The sequence below is a fragment of the Lipotes vexillifer genome, unplaced genomic scaffold (genome assembly GCF_000442215.2).
Source record: "Lipotes vexillifer unplaced genomic scaffold, Lipotes_vexillifer_v1.1 scaffold67, whole genome shotgun sequence".
Classification (NCBI taxonomy): Eukaryota; Metazoa; Chordata; class Mammalia; order Artiodactyla; family Lipotidae; genus Lipotes; species Lipotes vexillifer.
The window spans coordinates 458,016-478,391 of record NW_006797638.1 but is presented as its reverse complement, the minus strand read 5'-3'; the positions used below and the strand labels follow the sequence as shown (position 1 = coordinate 478,391).

General features: G+C 38.7%; 1 protein-coding gene across 3 annotated transcripts in view; it reads right to left on the bottom strand.

Moving 5' to 3' along the window:
• The window catches only part of MCTP1 (multiple C2 and transmembrane domain containing 1), a 539,870-nt gene that overhangs the window by 308,859 nt on the left and 210,635 nt on the right, over positions 1-20,376 (bottom strand). The gene's annotated exons all lie outside the window — the stretch shown is intronic.

The window sequence follows — 20,376 nt, the reverse complement described above, 5'->3', positions numbered from 1 at the left end:
AACACATAAAATATGAAAAACATTTCCCATGGCAAGTCCCACATAATTCAACTAAGAAAGACTAGCAAAGAAATAGTGTCTGAAGTAAAAACACAATCAGTGATGAATGGAGAATAAAGGTATGGGTAACTGAGTTGAAAAGTAAAATGATTTATTCAGGTGACTTTGTTGATTCATTTATCCATGCAAAGGGGCTCATACTGATGGATTACACATGTCTATTTTAGCCCCAACATAAAATATGATGCAATTATACAGAAATAAATTCAACCAGCATTTTGACAGTACTTGCAAGAAATAAATTCTCAGTAGGGCTAAATTCCTAATGCTGCTTTCTATGGACTAAAGGTGCACAAGCTATTTCTAGAACTAAAAATCTTTGCAAGCCTACCTCTATAGAATATCTTTAGCGACAATATACTAGGCATTGAGTTATAAATGCACTAGCAAGAGGAATAACTATTATTAAAGCAACAGAAGAGAAACATAGAGTAAAAATTTTACAGGTCATATTTTATAGTTTCTGCCACATTGAATACAGCAGGAAAACTTACTTTTCTTCACATGTTTGAGGTGATTTTAAATCCTTATAGTTTTTTTCCAATTCAAAAAGAAATATACTTTTGTTTTGGAATAATATGCATGGATAAGGTAAAATAGTAGATACCATTCCAGCTCTTTAATTCTATAGTTTACATGAAATACAGCTAGAAAGCAGTTTTTTTTTTAATGTTTCAAGACCAAGATGAGGAGATTTCCTATGGGAGCAATTATCATTTAAAATAAGAAGCAGCACAACTTTGACTGATAACCTAAACTTATCATTTCTCCTCTGGTAGCAATAAAAAAGAATTCACTTTTTTTCACGATATCCCTGTTTCTATGAATGACAGCACCATTCCCCCAGCCACTCAGGCTAGAAATCTACAAGCATTTCCCTCTTCCCACATCCAAATAGTTGCCAAATCCCATCCACTTCATTTCCACATTACCTCTCCTGGTTGTCTTTTTCTTTTAATTCCTTTTTTTCTTTCTTTTCTTTTAATTCCTTTAACCAAGAATTTGGGTCAGGGCTTCAAACAACAGAGGAGTAAAAGGTAAAATGATTTTCTTTCACTTTCCCCAAACATCCAACTGCCCCACCTCCTTGGGATTACCAATTTTGACAATTTAGGGTATATCCTTCTACATTTTGAATGTCTTATACAAATACACATACATAGAGGTTAATTTTTCTGTGGTTGAGTTTCCAGTTTTTGTTTGAGCAAAGTATTACATTTCGCTTATTATTTCACAATTATTTAACTTAAGAAAAATATCATGGGCACTTTCCTAATCAATACACATAGATCTACTTTTTTTTTGAGGTACATGATTTTCCACAGTGTTGGGATTGCCATAATTTCTTCAATTCTTTTCCTAATGATGAACATATGAGTTGGCTTCAGTATTTGCCACTGCACAAGAACTTGTGCTTTTATTTCTCTTACAGGATGAATTTTTCCAAAAAGTTTTAAATAGTTCACACTCCTACTGAAAGTGCACAAGTGTCTATTTCCCATATCCTAGTCAGCACAGGATATTACTAATTTTCAAGTTTCATGGGCAAAAACATTATCTTTTTTCAAAACACATTTCCAGCACTATGGTAAGGTGTCTTGAAACTAGCATAAATGGTAAGAGAGTGATAGATCTTCACTGGACCACACAGATGATTCCCACTTGGAAAGAGGAAGCCAACCGATGTCTTCTGAATGCCTTTTCAAAGAACAGTTTGTATTTGGGTTTAACTAATAAGCAAGATTTAAATTAAAATCCAGCAAACATTTGTTAAGCTCCTAGTATGTTCTAAGACTTTCTTGAGGCTCTGTTTTATATATATATATATACACACACATTGTTTCAAAATAAACAAATCCACAAATATTAAATATTTATAATATTAAATATTAGATTTATTACTTTCTAAAAAATGGAATAAAATCTATAGGAAAGTAGAAATTTTCTGCTGACCTTGCATCCTATTCTAGTGTTTTGACAGGTACCTTAAAGGCAGAAAAGTTTGAATGCTCAGATACCTTTATTTTTTTGTAGCTTTCACTGCTCTATTCAGTGCTTCTTGAAGTTTAGAGCGAATAATTTACAGAGCATCTGGTTTAACATTTTAAAATGTATACTACATGAGCAAATTAAGGAATTTCCAAAGGTAATTTTAATTATACCAGATTTTCCACTTTTGCTGTTTGAGAATTCAACACCTAGTTAAGAGATGACTTCACTGGACTTACATTTATTGGCTTTTTAAAGCCTGAATAATATTCCATTTTGTGTATATGTGTGTGTGTGTGTGTGTGTGTATTTAGAGATCATATTTTCTTTATCCATTCCTCTGTGACAGGCATTTAGGTTATTTCCATATCTTGGCTATTGTGAATAATGCTGTAATAAATGTGGGAGTGCAGATATATCTCCAAGAAACTGATTTCATTTCTTTTGGATGTACAGCACCTTCCCCATCGTGTTCTCTATGTATTCCTATCCAGCCTTCAAGGACCATTTCATTAGCACTTTATATATTTCTTGCCCATTATCACATTATATCTCAAAATGTCATATTTTCCAGTTTAGATTGTAAACTTTTAACAACAGGGAATAGGGTGTTTAAGCATCCAACTGAACACAAAATGTGATGGAGACTATGAGGATAGAAAATGTCTTTGCGAGCATGTGTGTCTAGCTGAGTAGACACACACATGGGGATCTATAACAAAGTTGGCTACTCCATGGGCACTTTTTTTTCTCTCCTCTCCTGTGCCCGTGTATGGCATCTAATCTGTTTTGGCACCTTCTATCCAAAAAAACCTTCTCAATACAGTGCTTTAGGCCGACGTTAACAATTGATCAAAATTGCACTTAAAAAGAAACCCTGTCCACTCAAGAGCTATCCTTAAAGACAGACTGTGATATAATGGAGTTATTAAGTCATTCATGAAAGAAGACCAATTATTGTGGGACAAGAATTAGAGGTGGCTTCACAGAGATGACAATAGAGCAGTCTGAAAACAGGAGTAGGACTTTAACAAGTAAAGATTTGGAAGAAGGGAGGAGGAGAAAATCAACACAAGCCCAACGGTGAGTAGTTACAAGAGGGTGTGTCATTGGATTGTGTGAGAAATAAGGTGGAAAGGAAGACTGATATTCAGCCATGCCAGCCTGAGAAGAGTTTCAACCTGTCACGGGCTCTTGAAGAGAGAAGCAGTATAGCCAGGACTCATTTAACAAACATTTATCGCCTACCTTTCATGTTTCCTGTTCTGGACTAAGTAATTAGATTTCAGAAAGGAGGAAACTCAGCCTTTTATCTCTGTAGGATGGATGAGAGTAGAGAAATCCTGTGGATACAGGAATTATTTAAAAGGTTTTACGACAGTCCAGTTTAAGTCACAAGGGCCTGATCTGGTCAGCGGAAATGGAAATAAAAGATGAATTTGAGACATTGAGGAGAGTCAATCAACTGAATTGTCAACTGACAAGATGTAGGGGATATGGGAAAGGGATGGATGAGTCACACAGAAGTTTGAGCTGAGCTCGCGGGAGATTGGTAATGTCAGCAGCAGAGAGCAGAAAAGAGAGGAGGAGCAAGTTCCAGGCCACCCCTGTGTCAGCCTCCAAGGATATCCCCAACTCTAGCAAAAAAGAAAGTCAAGAACTTAAACAGATCTAGAGACATATCTCCCCTCAGGCTCAGTGAAATGGTTCCAAGAAGAAAATTGGATTATGGAGGGATACTAGAAATATAATTTTTATGGGTATAAAGTATATTTTTCAAATGTTTATTAAGTTCTCAAACGTAAGGATGTATTAGGAAAGATGTGTCTGAAGTACCAGGCACTCACACAGCTCTAAAACAAACTTTGTCATTTAAAATATTTTTTATGTTTTCTCAGAGTTAACATTTATTTAGTGACCATTATAGGAAATTCAAATACTCTTCCCCTCGCTAAACTGCTATGTCCCACATTTAGATGGGTGCTGCTATTTTTTTAACCACTTTACTGAGGTATGATTGATATGCAAAAAGCTGTACGTATGTAATTTATACAACTCCATGAGTTTGGGAATAAGTATACATATGTGAAACTATCACCACCAAGGCCACAAATGCATCCAACCCCTTCCAAAGTTTCTTCCCACGCCCTTTATATTATTATCATTTGCGTGTGTGTGTGTGTGTGCGCGCATGCACGCGCATGTGGTGAGAATACTTATCATGAGATCTACCCTCTTAGAAAACTTAAAGTATGCAATACAGTATTGTTAGCTATAGGCACTATGCTATATAGTGGATCTCAGAACTTATTCATCCTGCGTAACTGAAATTTTGTACACTTTGACCATTACCTCCCCATTTTCTCCTCTCCTCACAGCCCCTGGAAACCACCATTCTACTCCCTGCTTCTATGAGTTTTACTATTTTAGATTCATATTATATGTAAGTGAAACCGTACAGCATTTGTCTTTCTGTGACTGGCTTGTTTCACTTGGCATAATGGTCTCCAGGTCCATTCATGGTGTTGAAAATGGCAGATTTTCCTTCTCTCTTAAGGTTGAATAATATTCCATTGTATGTATATACCAAATTTTCTTTATCCATTCATCCGCCAATGGACATATAGGTTGTTTTCGTATCTTGGATATTGTGAATAATACTGCAATAAACATGGGAGTGCAGGTATCTCTTTGAGATCCTGATTTAAATTCCTTTGTATAAGTACCTAGGAGTGGGATTGTCGAATCACATAGAACCATAAAAGACCCTGAATAGCCAAAGCAATCTTAAGAAAAACAGAGCTGGAGGCATCACACTTTCTGATTTCAAACTATACTACAAAGCTATAGTGATTGAAGCAGTATGATACTGGCATGAAAACAGACAAATAGATCAATGGAACAGAATAAAAAGCCCAGAAATAAACCCACAGATATACAGTCAACTAACCTTCTATAAGGGCATCAAGAATATAAAGTAGGGAGGGCTTCCCTGGTGGTGCAGTGGTTGAGGGTCTGCCTGCCGATGCAGGGGACACGGGTTTGTGCCCCGGTCTGGGAAGATCCCACATGCCATGGAGCGGCTGGGCTTGTGAGCCATGGCCGCTGAGCCTGCGCGTCCGGAGCCTGTTGCTCCGCAACGGGAGAGGCCACAACAGTGAGAGGCCCGCATACCGCCAAAAAAAAAAAAAAAAAAAAAAAAAGAATATAAAGTAGGGAAGGGACAGCACCTTTAATAAATGGTATTGGTAAATATGTATATCCACATACAGAAGAATGAAATTAAACCCTATTTTACATCATATACAAAAATCAACTCAAAATGGATTAAGGATTTAAATGCAAGACCTGAAGTTGTAAATCTTCAAGAAGAAAACACAGGAAAAATGCTTCTTGACAGTGGTCTTGGTAATAAATTTTTGGATATGACACCAAAAGCACAGGCAATAAAAGCAGGAATAGACAAGTGGGACTACATCAAATTAAAAAGATTCTGCCTAGCAAAGGAAACAATCAACAAAATGAAAAGACAACCTATGGAATGAGAGAAAATATTTGTAAACCATGTACCTGGTAAGGGGTTAATACGTAAAATATAAGGAACTCATACAATTCAACAGCAAAAAAACCAAACTGATTAAAAAATGGGCAAAGGACCTGAATAGACATTTCTCCAAAGAAGAAATATGAATGGCCAATAGGAACGTGAAAAGGTGTTCAACATCACTAATCATCAGGGAACTGAAAACCAAAACCGTGCCTGTTAGAATGGCTACTATGAAAAAAATAAAAAACAAATGCTGGTGAGGACAGAGAGACGAGGGAATCCCTGTATACTTTTGGTGGGAATGTAAAAGAAAGAAGCTCAAATTTTTAAATTCGGAGTTCTAGGCACAGTTAGAGGTTTAGGGAGGTTTCTATGACAATGCTCAATTAAGTTTTGGGACTGCTGAAGCGAAAAAGCAGATGCAATATTTGAAACTGAAAATTATAACATAAGTGAAATTTGCAGCCTTATCAGGTCACTTGTAGGAAAGTCAGAACAAGACTGTGGAAGAGAGGGACCATGAGAATGTGAAAGGAAGCATTCAGAAGGATTATAATGACCAGAGCACCCACATCTTCTACTCCAAGAAGCCACCATTTTTACAGAAATCCTTCTAATGTTCCTGGCTTGCTTGAACTAGAACAGTTACCACGCATGTGATGTCAAATTTCCTCATACCAAACCCTTCTTTCCCTCATTTTACATAGCCTAGCGGTCCTCAACCTTGAGGTCTTTGGCTAGGCACCCAGGAACTTTGGGGGTGGGACCCAGGTATTGGTATTTTTTTCTAACAAATCCTCCGATGATTTCAATACGCACACTAGCTTGACCCACTGTGCCAATTATAAAAGCACATCTTTGAGAAAGTTTATGCACAACGAATTTCCAGACTTTAAAAATTTGTATCATGAAACACCTAGGGAATATCTGTGGGAATCAGTATGATGGTCCCTGTGACTTTGAGTTCTGCTTAGGAGGCTGTTTTACCTAAGCGAAGAAAGCTTCCGCCAGAAGATATAACGGTGCTGATGAATTCAAGGTTGGCCTGGCCTCTTTAAGATTTTCATTACAGGAAAAAAGGGGTTACTGGGTTACCTGGGGTGGTTGACCCTTATTATCAATAGGAAGTAGCTATTGTAGCAGTGTACAGAAAAGGAGAACTAAGTCTGCATTCGAGGAGGTTTTCTTGGGTGTTCCTAGTATTGCCGTGCCCAGTGGATGGTAGACTGGTTAAGTTGTTTCACATGCTCAGGCCACGCCCAGTGCAGCTCTAAGTCTATCAACAAAATCCACTTCATGAAAGTGGAAAACGTCATGAAACCTTTGACATTTTTAACTTTTAAAATTTAACAACCTCGTTAGGGATATCAAGAGGTATCCTTAAGGATTTCTACTTAGTTATTACCACTTTCTACTGTGGAAAAAGGGACTTCAAAATGGAGTCAGGGGCTTCCCTGGTGGCGCTGTGGTTGAGAGTCTGCCTGCCGATGCAGGGGACACGGGTTCGTGCCCCGGTCCGGGAAGATCCCACATGCCGCGGAGCGGCTGGGCCCGTGAGCCATGGCCGCTGAGCCTGCACGTCCGGAGCCTGTGCTCCACAGCGGGAGAGGCCTCAACAGTGAGAGGCCCGCGTACCGCAAAAAAAAAAAAAAAAAAAAAAAAAAAAAAAGGAGTCAGTATCACTAAGAGAGCTATTTAAAATGGAGCCTCGAGGCCATCAAGGAAGCAGGGTTGTGCACGTCCTCACTGGGTAGAACCATAAACTTCTGAACTGGGCCAAACCACAAATATTCTAAGGACACTGCAAGAAAACCCGCAACTTGTCACAGTACCAGACTTCCACCTTTCTCTAGTGATAGCCTTTAGCAACCAAATATGTATATATAAGAATAGCTTCAGTTTGCCAGCAACCAATCATAATTCTTTTGAAACAACTTTTGCAACCTTTGCAATTTTTGCAAACCTAAAGTTTGCCTTTATAAAACCCTGCCTTTTCTCTCCTTGGAACACATTTTTGACTCCTACTCGAATCTGTGTCTCCCAAATTACAATTCTAAGATCCCAAATAAAGCCTTTATTTCTTTGCAGCTCTGCTGTGATGAATTTTGTTCAACGCTACTTAGTCATCTCTCCTAGTTTCTATGACATTAGAAATATTTGCACAGTGAAACTGCCATCAAGTGGAAATAAAACGTTTTTAAAACTCAATTTTCAAAAAACAGAACTCAAAAGTCACTGGGATATTCAAAGTTCAATGAAGCTCAAGGATTCACTTGTCAAGGGAACATTATAATTAGTTAGAGGTCAACTGAGTAAATGACTTCAAAAACTGAAACCACACAAAATGAGGAAAATCTATGGTGACCAATGGGCATCCCCCACTAGATATGCTGGTCATAGTGCCTGTCTAATCCACAGCCCCATCTGAAAGGACTGCTTATGCTTGAGTCTATGTAAACTTAACTTCCTTGCCCCTTGTTCACAGCTGATTATTCCAGAGCTGGGTACCTGAACTAGAGGCAGATGATGAATAGGCTGGTCAGTGATAAGTTGTTAGTCAGCAAAACTGTTATTAGGCAAAGGTTGTTTGGACCAAGTTCAGAGAAGTTGAAAGTGCCTGCTAAGGCCAAAGGGTAATAATAGACAGACTGGAGAGGCCATAATGGCCCACAGATAACCCCAAATCAGAAAGCAGCTGCTATAATTATAATTAAGTATGGGATGTACATATATATATATATATATATATATATATATATATATATATATATATAGTAGAGGGTAGAGTAGAACTTTGTAGTAGGACATATAGACAGATCAGCTGACCAAAGCAGAGTATGATAAACAGCTGGGCAGGAGAGTAAAGATCCATGAACTCCCACTGCTGAAGGCCCGGAGCAGCTGGGAACAGAGGGCAGAGGCTGCTCTGGGCTCTGTGCTCTTGGAGCTCTATCTGACCCCCCATCACCTTCTCAGCTCCTTTGGTGAAAGACAGTTGAAGTGAGTCCTTGGCTCTGACAACAGAATAGAGTGACAAAAAAGAGCAACAAGAATGAGCAAAAGAAGCACAGAAACAAGAAAGCAGCCAGGTGACACCGGATGTCCATGAACTGCTTACTGTTCTCCACTGTTACTGGAGAAAGTGAGCTGCAGAGAAAGGATGCAGACAGACAGAAATTGTCCCGTGCCTTCAAATACTTCCTCCCCAGTAATGTGCAGTGATTGTGGATGTTCACACACAGACGCCCCTGCAGTGCAGGGGACCCAGACAGAGGTCCAACTGCAGGCCATCGCTCCTCAGTTACTAAGTGAGGAAATCTTTGTGTTTTTATGAATATTTTCAACAAGAACTGGGGAAAAGGCTTAGGTTAAGGTAACCATATAATTTACCATTCCAACTGGGATACTTTAGAGACTGAAACGGAGTGCTATTGACAATTATACGGTGTAAAGAGGCATAAACAAAACTGTCCCAGGTAAACTGCTATACGTGGTTATATGTTAGTGTTATGCATGTGCTTAATATGTTAGCGTTCAGGCAAACAGAAAGATAAACTAAGCAGAAAAGGCTGATCCCCTGGTCATATCAAAGCTTTACTACAGTTTGTTTTTGAACTGAACTGCAACCCTGGGTTTAATTCTGGGACTTTGATTTTGCAATAGCCCAAACCAAACAAAATGGATCTATAAATTCTCAGGGCCTACTAAATGGCAATGTTTAACTGCTGCTGAAAAAGTAAGAAATTCAGTACTCCCCAAATATCTTTTCTGGGATTCCCACAACACTGATCACTCACCTTGGCCTTGTCCGCTAAATTGCTTCTCTGCAGCATCACTTCATTATCACTGAGAGCCTTCCCACCTACACATACGGTATATAAAATAACCTGAGCCAAAGGAAAGCAAATAAAAAATTCTCTTTTCCCAACCCTTTTGTACATGGATCACGCCCTTTTGTAATTAGACGCTATAACCAAGCCTTGTGTTACAAGAAGCAAATTCTGATGATGAAAGGGCAGGCTTGATATCAACTACTTAATTTCAGCCAAAAATACTTATCCCCTCTGCACCTTTCTCTTCTCGTTTTTAAAATGCGATAAAATACCTTACAAAGGACTGTTTTGATTATGAGATGAAATATGTAAAAATGCTTTGTAAATGTAAGAAATTATTTAAATATAAGTAGTTATTTGGGGGCGGGTGATGAGAAGAGCTATTATAAAATAGAGGAAAGATTACAGGAGTCAAAACACAAAGACCTGGCTTCCCTGGTGGCACAGTGGTTGAGAGTCCGTCTGCCGATGCAGGGGACACGGGTTTGTGCCCCGGTCCGGGAAGATCCCACATGCCGCGGAGCGGCTGGGCCCGTGAGCCATGGCCGCTGAGGCTGCGCGTCCGGAGCCTATGCTCCGCAGCGGGAGAGGCCACAACAGTGAGAGGCCCGCATACTGCAAAAAAAAACCCCCAAAAAAACAAAAACAAAAACAAAACAAAGACCTGTATACAGGACCTAGTTATATTATTAAGTTGCTCTGAGCTCTATGAGCCTAATTGCCTTCTTAAAAAAAAAAAAAAGACACTTGAGAAAATTAAAAGAAATCATGTAATTTAAAGTGCTTTGTAAAGAGTCCAGTGATTTACAAATGCAAAGTAGCTTCTTCCTGATTTTTTCAAATAATAATATATATTATGTATGTATTACTACTGCTAGTGTTTATTCATGGTTAATTAGAGATTAGGAAGTAGATCATGCTTGGGTTGACTCTTCCATTTTCAGTACTATTATATTACTTAGTGATTATTATCTTTACCATTTCACCAGAATAATATTTGTGAGACCTGAGAGCATGATAGATTTTATTTGTATTAACTCTTCTGACCTTTTGTCTTTTGGTGAGTTCCCCAGCATGCTCTTTCTTCCCCAAAGAAAACCAAACTGCATTAAAAAGTGCAGAGCTACCTGCAAAAAACCCGACCTCGAGAAGAAAAGACTTGTCAGAAAAAGGCATAATATACTAACTTGTTTATTGATGTTATCCTCCTTGCCATGAATACTTCTACCAATAAATGTTTAAACAGATTAAGCTAGTTCTATTATTTCCAAAATTGGGGCATATGCAGAGGAAGACATTTCCTTTTAGAGGATTTGAATTTTTGAGATTCTGACAATCTCAGAGAGAGAATCTTGTGTAACAGATGTTAGATTGATGCTAAACATGTGAGATATTGCTGAAAAATACTTCTAGTGTTTTTATGCATTCACACAGATCCAAAGCCTCACCAGCTTTTGTAATGAACAAAGAAACCTTCTTATTAGACTTAAATGCATATATCTACTTTTTTTGGAATAATTCTATAATCTTTACTTTTTTCTGTGAATACAAGTACTTTTCATTTGGGTTTCTTTTTCACAACTCTATTATTTATTTCAAAGGAAAGCCAGGAAAAACCAAAGAATCGAAGTAAGATTTTAGTGTTTCTATCAGATATCAAGTTTGTGTGAATGTCCTATCACTCCTTCCAGTAAAATTATACAGGTATCTTTAAAAAGAACATGAAACAGCCATAGATAACATGACCTCTACTACTACTTTTATTCTAACACTTGGTTTTCTTGGGAGGAAACCACGGTGATAGCAGTTTTTCTGAAAAAGAAATTAGCAAATTTTAGTAATTAAGCTCCACCCCCGCCACAGTATCCCAAACACGCAAAGTTCACCTCATCTTCATTCAGCATTTCACTCATTCACTCACTCAGTTACTACTTTTCAGTCCTCTACTGGATGCCCAGCACAGAATCAATGTTATGGAGAACAAAGAAAGATGTTTGAACACATTCTTTTCCTTCAAAGACTATCACAGAGACAGTTTTGCACGTAAAGTTTAAACGCCAACATGGAAAAACAGGACAAGAGGATTTCATGGCAGTAAATGAGAAGTTCTCTCTTTCTCCAACCTGCTGCTGGCTGGAGAACTCTTTGCTCTGGATGTGGGTTTGAGGCATCATTATGGAATGCCCATCCACCTAAGCTAGAAACTTAGCACCAACTATATATACCTGGACCCAAGCGTGCAATGGTGAAGTTCTATCAATTATATTTTGAACATGTTTCTTTGGTCAGCTTTTTCTACCACTCCAGTCTACACCATAGTTATCTTCTGCATATCAACCGCCATAACCTCCTGCCTGCTCTCAGGCTCTGACCTCTTCTGTTCACTGAGTCACTTAAAATGCAGGACCATTTTTAATCACATGGGCAAATGCTTAGGAAAACACAGTGAGGTGAAAAGTATAATGCAAAACTGCATACAGAATGAAATTAGGTTAAATATATCTATGCATTAAAAAAAAAGGAAGGAAATATAACAACACGTAAACAGGGGTTATTCTATGCACGATGAGATTAAAGGTAATTTTTCTTTCCTCCTATTTTTCAGAAGTTTTCAAATTTTCTACACATGTATAGTATGTATTGTTCTAATAATTTCAAGACTTGAAAATAAAAATAATACTATTCTCTGCTGCTTCTACCCTTTGATAACAGTGTTAAGGGTTCTATGGAATGGAGTTTTATAAATTTGCTTTGATTTAATAAACACCTTCACAGTGGGCAAACCATATCAATGTACCACTCTCATTGACATATGAGCTTAATATGAAACTCATGCATATTTTATCCCTTTAAAGAATCTCATGGCCACAGGTGCACAGCTGTGGTTGAAGCAGGATCTCATACACTCAGTTGTGCAAATATCAAGTGATTCCTCACAGGTATAACCGAAGCACAAACATGGAACTGCCACGGAGCCTGGCACAAAGTAGCCATCAGTGAAAGTTGTGATTTTATTTAATTATTTACTCTATTTGAAAACCCTGGCAGAAGAGTTTTCAAGCAACAAAATAAATAACATAGTATTGGATTATACTCAAAGTATAAAATAAATAACTGTGATTCCATACTGATATAAGTAAATGATTTGAATAAATAAATAGATAAATAAATGGGGAGGAAGAGCTAAGTCTACGGTGCAGAAGAATTAAAAATAATTCACGTAGGTACTGCTCCTCAAGGATGTCAGTCACCAAGTCTGAAGTGTGGGCCATACATAGTGACCTCCTTCCGAAGAGTACAGTGTGGGGAAACCTGGCCAACACTACCTCAACCAGGTGATCAAGGTTAAAATCAGTGTTGATAAATCATATTGATAGTACGCTCCCTTGATGGTTTGTGATGAGAATGGTACTTTACCTCTGTGGCCTTCCTTCCAAAACACATAACCTCTGTCTAGCCATGAAAAAACATCAGAGAAACTCAAGTTGAAGGACATCTATAAAATATCTGACCCATTCCACTCAAACCTGTGAAGGCCATCAACAACAGGGAAAGTCTGAAAAACTGTCACAGCCATGAGGAGCCTTAGGAGACATGAAAGCTAAATAACACGTGGTATCCTGGATGCGAGCCTGGAACAAAAAAAAGGATCTTAAGTGAGAACTAAAGATTTGAATAAAGGATGGACTTTAGTTAATATTAATGTATCAATATTGGTTCATTAGTTGTGACAAATGTACCATAAGAATGTAAGATGTTAACAATAGGGGAAATTGAGTGTGAGGTATATGAAAATTCTATCTTCGTAACGTTTTTGTAAACCTAAAAATACTCTAAAATAATGAGCTTAATTTTAAAAAGCTTCTGTAGGGCTAATTCTTTTGTGTAGATAACCTAGCGTTTGGTAGGGGCAACCGTTCTAATTTGGTCTTTGCTCAGTAAGTATAATGATACACTTCAGAGAAGGCATGTTACTGATTGATTAACCTAACCCATCTCACCATCCCCTTACCCTTCTCTCATTTCACAGATGAGAAAAATGAGGGTGACGTATTTAAGGGATACAGCTACACAATAATTAGGCTTAATAAAAATAATTTTCTAGTACAGCTACTGTAAACATTTTAACTGCAGGTAACTAAGTAGGATGAGCCCAGTGACCACACATTAGGCTCTAAGTCATAAGACTTTGGTTTTACATCCTACTCATCCATAAAAGTAACTTCATTACTTCTGGCAAATAACTTATTCTCTTTGACCCTCAATTCCTCATCTGTAGAAAGAGGAGGTTGATCTATATTACTTCCAAATTTCCTTCTTGCTTTCAAAATAGAGCAGATTCCAGTCAGATTTTTTTTTTTTTTTTAAATTTTGGCTCCATCACTCAATAGCTTAGATTCTCACCTTAAAAAATGGGGATAAAAATGGTTCCTACCTGATAGAGTTGTTGTCGAGATTATTTAAATAAACTTAGGATCCTATGGTGAACATGTAATATTTGAATCCTGCCTTTGTAGGCTTAAAATGACAGTCTAATTACAGATAAGAACATAAACTAGATGGTATGAAAGATAGATTCGTATCTAGTTGAGGCTTTAAAACACACTCACAAAGGAAGGGCTTTAAAGGAGAAAAGTCTGAGCAGTTGTAGGAAGTCGTGGGTCAAGGATAAATATTGAGGTTTCTCTATTTTCACAGATCTTCAGAACCCTTTGCCCATGAATTGGAATGTTCTTGCTTGAGTATGATTTTGTGAGAACAGTATGTCATTCTCAATTAATCTTACCTACAGTTGGTGAGAGGGCTGTGGGCTGAGGCATGAATAATAAAAAAAGACAAGAAATCAAAAACACATTTCTCTTTCCTTTTGTAGTATGCTTTTAAACTTGTTCATGAGGTTTAAAATTCTAGTGTCGCACTGCAGAAGGAGCGTTAATTTACTCAGTACACAAGTCTGTCATAAGGAAGGGTTTTCCATACATAAATAAAATCTATTGGATTAAAAAATGTTAGAGCAGGATCTGCTATGGATAAATTGTAGATCCTAGAAATCATCACGAGGTGACTATAATAGCTAAGTAAATACAATGAAAATAAATTCTGAGGTTAAATTATTCAATTAGCTGATATTCTTCAAGTGTTCCAATTGCTAGAACAAAGCATGCAACAGCTTAAGTTTTCTCAGTACTACTTGCAAAAAAGTAATAAACTGCCAAAATTTGAGCTCTATCAAATGAGTAGATAATAATAATCATTAGCTGTCATTTCTAATTTTTAAAAACTTCCTCATAGCTTAGCATTAAACCAATAATCTAAAATGGCCAAATGTTTCTCAGTAATGGGCATTCAATGTTGGGAAGCTTTGACTTATTATAGAACCGTATACTATTCATCTTGGCAAGAGAGTTATGTGTTTTTTGCTTTGTTTTGTTTTCCTGAAATCACACTGCTTCTAATAGCAATTTTAACAAGTTTGGGGGTGGTTTAAGTGCTCCCTGTGCCCACCCAGGAACACAGATAACTTCCTGCCTGGGCAGTGACAGCCCTTTCCGTGGTGCCTGGAAAACAGTGATCACAGTGGTGACAGGTATTGATCACCTTTCAGGTATGTATTTCTACCTCTCTCCTTCCTGACAGCCCTCAATTTCCTCTTAATAATCAGTGTGGTTGTGGGAAGCTGACTTGCTCCTCAGCTCAGGGGTGGAGAACATCTCAAAGGTTAGGCCAGTCCAACCCCATGACTACAATGACTGGCTCAGGGTTGGGAATGTGACCTAGCTCTTCCAATCAGGGTAAATCTTTGGTCTTAGGTAAGAACACTAGAACAAATAGGCTCAATTACTCCTCCTGGATGAGAATGAGGAAACATATAGACAGCTGTGGGAGCACTGGCAGCCGTCTTGGGTTCATGAGGGGAATTAAACTGGGATAAAGCTAATAATGGGGAAGGCTGGATGGAGAGACAGAAATACACTAGATTCTTGACTGAACCACGAAGTTAACCTCTAGATTTCTCCAGATTTTGAGTTGTGTTTTGTAAGTGCACCAAAGAGTATCACAACTGATGAAACAGCTAACAATGATGGAGCACAAACACTGTCTTATTTATTCTGCACAAAAACCTAAGAAACAATTGCTCTTTTAATCTTAGTAACACAGATGTAGAAACTAAGGATTAGAGAGGCTGAATGACTTGCTTCAACTAGGAAAAAGTAGTAGATTCAAACTGTTCTGTCTAGTGCCAAAAGTCCACACTCTTAACCACAACACTAATGCTTTACCCCCAAATTTAAAAAAAAAAAAAAAAAAATCAGAAAGTGAACTAGACATCTGAAACTCCAAGTCAGTTTTAACTTCTTGGACCCTAAATACATAATTTTCCTTAGCTAAAAGTTCACACCAAAAGGAAAGGGTTGGTCATGGTTAAGGAAGAAGTAATTTAAGTTTCTAATAGCAAGGATTTCTAAATCACAGATTCAGAATCTTTCTCATGGAAAAGATATTTTTCTCTCCCTTCTATTATCAATATTTACTTTAAGTAATTTGTAGGGCTTTTTTGTTTTTTTGGTTTCTAATTAAGTCTCTTTGGTGTCATTAACTAAACTAAGTAGTTGGATACTATTTGGGGATAAAAGTCTTATTCAATGTATATAAAAACCAGAAGTTTATAACTAGGAAATGGAACACAATCATACATACTGCCTTTATATTAGTTCATGTAGTAAAGAAATAATATATAACTTTCTCCATCCAGAAGTACAGAAAAAATCTTTCCTAAGGAAGGAGAATATATAATTTAAATTGTAAAATTATTGTTTGATTTTAATGATTAAAGTACACCCCTTCATTTTACAGAAAAATGCTGTTCAGTTTTTTAAGCTCTTTTACATTTTCACACCTTTGGCTAAATGTGTCCCCTGTTTCTAGCTGTTAGTTGAAAAGACAGAACTCTCCACCTGTGGCTCAGTGTCTCACTTTCTACAGAAGTTCTCGTTCCAATTGCCAAAGTCTGAAGACCGAAGCTCTTATCTTGGGTTCTGAATCTCACTGCCCCGTCAACGAAGATATTAGACCAGCTATTTGTTGGTTCAGGGCAATACTTTGAGAAGTTCCTAGTTATCAATAGTTACAATAGCCACACATATTTTCACAGGCGGTGGCCTGTTGTTCCAGTGCCATTCGGGAAGAGTTTGTTTATACAACCAAATCAAAGAGGTATTAAGCCTATTTACTGAGCCAATAAATGCATGAACTCACTGTGTCAGGTATGCCCCATACAAAGGATGCACTTCTCAATATTGCCTTCTTCCCTCCTCCAAAAGTCCTGTGCACAGATCTGCCCGTCCTAGATCCACTCACAATTCAGCCCCTACTAAGCGGTACTTCTCACTAATCGCACTGCGCTCCTCTAGCCCAGCCAGCAAGGTCCCCGCGTTCTTGGGGCCCATGTGTCCCCTTTCCCATCTCTACCCTGACTCCCAATTCCATGATTAAACCATTCCCATCAAGCCCTTTTCCTTCATTTTTCTTCTGCAGTTGTGGGGAAGAGGCACAAATTAAGCACAGAATTGTTGCAGATTCTGGGTGGGGAATCATGAATGCTCATACCTTCCACATTGCCTGACTGTCATACAAAATTTAAAACATTTACCACTCAGATTAAAACAGGCACCTCCTTGTTTTGTTTTCACACCTTTAATTACTAGGGAGACTGCCTTTCATGTCTATTAGCCATTTGTATTTTTTGTGACCTGCCTGTGAATATCCTCGACTCATTTTTATTTCACATTGAGCTCTTTTCAATTGGTTAGCATGTACTTTTTGTAAATTAGGGAGATTAGTAAGAGCTGCCTTTTAAAGGACACGGCTTGGGCGGATGGAGCCAGGAAGCAGGGTGCACACCTTCAGGGTGACTCTCACGCATTCTAGCTCTGCCTGCTAAACACTGGACACTCAAGGGCTTGAACAGAATGTCTTTCTGCCAGAAGCTGTTTGCTAGATTCTCCCTGGGCAATACAACGGAATTTAGCATTCCTAGGGAGAAAAATGTAAGGGAAGAGCATGGATTTCCTATTCTTCTCTGTACTTACGTGGGATGTGTCTGTGTCCCAGAGGGAGGTCAGTACCTATCCGAGGACTCTGTTATCAATGGTGGGGGGCCATATCACAGAGTGAGGCTCTGCCCAGAGGGAGGCTCAGAACTGAAGTCCAGGTGAGAGAGAAAGGGACTCTAGGGTGAGAAGAATAAAAGCAATGACGTGAATTTCTTTCCACTTGCAGCATCCAGCTGGCCTTCTGCTCTGTGCAGCCACAGGAAAAAGGCAGGATACATGGCCTGGCTAGTTCTGCCTTTCCAGCTGGTAGTAGAGGAAGAACAGCTCTGCTTGGGAGAACAGAGAGCACACTTTAAATGCTGTTGTGCCCCATCCTGGGCGTGTTCAGCGTTCTTCACGTTTATGTCACGCTCCGTCCCTGGGTGAATACACCAATTCCCAAAGCTTTAGGTAACACCCATGCCCTGGGGCTCAGACTCTCCTGAGTTTCAGGCCCACGTAGCCAACCACTTACTTGACATTTCCACTTGTATGCCGCATAGGCAGTTCAAACTTAACATCTCCAAATCTCATCTCTTGACTGCCCCACTTTGGCCCCATCTGTCAACTCAGGCAATGCGTTCACCATCCATTTGGTTGCTCAGAATCATCCTTTGCTCTCTTTTCTCTTCAACCTTCTCATCAGACCCATCTGTTAAGTACACTTCCAAGACCTGCCTGGATTCGGTCCTCTTTTTTCCAAACCCATCACCACCCCCCACCATCTCTAACCGCAAGTAGCCCAGTGGCCTTCTACTGATGTTCCTCTTTCCACTCATGCCTCTCATCATCAAAGTGATCATCAAACATAAACATGCTCATGTCACTCTTCTGCCTTAAACTTTTCAGTGGACTCCCGTTCGCTGAGGACTGACTCATCGTGGCTTACAAGGCCTTGTGGTCTTCGCCACCAACCTCTCTAATCTCACCTCCGCCACTACTATTCCCCCCTTCACCACATGTTAGCCATGCTGGCCCTGTGTGCCTTTCTTGAGTGTGCTAAGCTCTTGGCCACTAGAGGTGATACACAAGCTGTCACTTTTGCTTGGAACTTTCTTCCCCAGTCTAATTATTTGCATGAAACGCTCCTTCTCATGCTGGAGGTGTTAGCTCATGTCACCTCCTCAGAGAAGCCTTCCTTGACCATTGAAGAAATTCTCCATCTGTTATTCTTTAACACAGTAACCTGTTTTGTTGTTGTTGTTGTTTTTTAAATATAACACCATAACTTGGAAATATTTTGTGAGGTGACCTGATTTTGGTGGATTTTCTGTCTGTGTGGTATACCCTCGTAACTCCTGCTTTTAGCATAGCACTTGGCACAAAGGCACTCAGTAAACAGTTTCTGTTTGAATGAATGAAGAATAGTTCGTACACTCAGTGAAAGTTACAGGGCTAGCCCTCAGGAAGAGCAGAACACAGTTTTAGGAGGCGACCGAGGCCTCGGCACTTGGTGAAATATCTCAGGAGTTAGTGAAGTGAGCCTAGAGTCATGTGTCAACCAACATCAACAGTGAAAGGGGTTTGTGGACAGTGGTTGTTTGTGAGCCAAAGAGATTCAAAGGGGGCCTCATCATTGAATATGGAATTTGTATCTAATATGCAAACACATACCTAACATGTAAAATATGGTTACATGGTAATTTTTGATACTTAAGGTTTTCAAAATAATCCCATGATAAGAGTGCTCATTCTGTATTTTAGAAACAGTATAATATAGTGGTTAAGAATAGAACTCTGTGACCTGACTGCTTGAGGATGAATCCTGGCTCTGACATTTTCTAGCTGTGGAACCCTGACCAAGTGGCTTAACCTCTTGTACCTCAGTTTTCCTTTCTGTGAAATGGAGATCATGCCTCATCAGGTGTGAGATTTTGATGAGTTAAAAATTGTACAGTGCTTATAGTAGTGTCAGGGACATAGTAAGCCCTATACAAATGTTAGCTTTTAGTGTTCTATTTCTGGAAATAGCAGAAAGGTTGTATTTGGAGAGGATGAACTCTGAAAACATGTCTCCCAGCAATACAGTATTCCATGGATCCAACCGCATGAGGCAATTCATGAAAATTTGTACATATTGAGGTGCTGTAATTTTATATGCTGTTATTACTTTGAAAAGAATTTGTTTGAAAGGCTAATTAGCCACGCATGCAATTCTTTCAAAGATGCACAGACACCTTGAACAAAGCTGTGGTCAACTAAACGAATGTGAAATCTCTGTCAGCTCAGACAGCTAATTTCATGATTTGACCACCCTTCAATACCTCTAGAGACAGAGCTCTTAGAAATAAATGTTCCTATTAATTTTTATCTTGGATGTTACTTCGTTATGCTAATAGGCTCCCTATTGATCAACTCTATTCTTCATTTTTCTCAAGCGTCAGGAAGAAATGTTAAAATATTCAAGGACTAAAGAATAAATGAACATGAACAGCAGTATAAATACGACCTCACCACTTTCAACTTAAAATGGCAATTATGAGTGTTCTACGGGATAATTAGGAGTTCACCAGCCAGGGTCACATCCTAGGAAAAGCCATCCCCGTCAACCCCGCCATTACCATCTCTCTCCCACTACCTCCTCTCCCTGCAGCCAGTTACCCTCCGCTCTGTGCTATGTCAATACCCACCCGTGCTATGTCACACCTCGGTTACTGTCTCACTGTATTTAACCCTTGACTACACATTCCTATTTACCCTACTGGACTGTGAATTCCTAGATACCAGAGCCAGGACTGACTCATCTTTGCAGGTACCCTGATGAGGGTTTATCAAATTGATCTGAAGTTCTTGAAAGACAACATTCATGTTTAACATTCGACACTAATGCAGTATTTCAAATAGTATTCCTGCT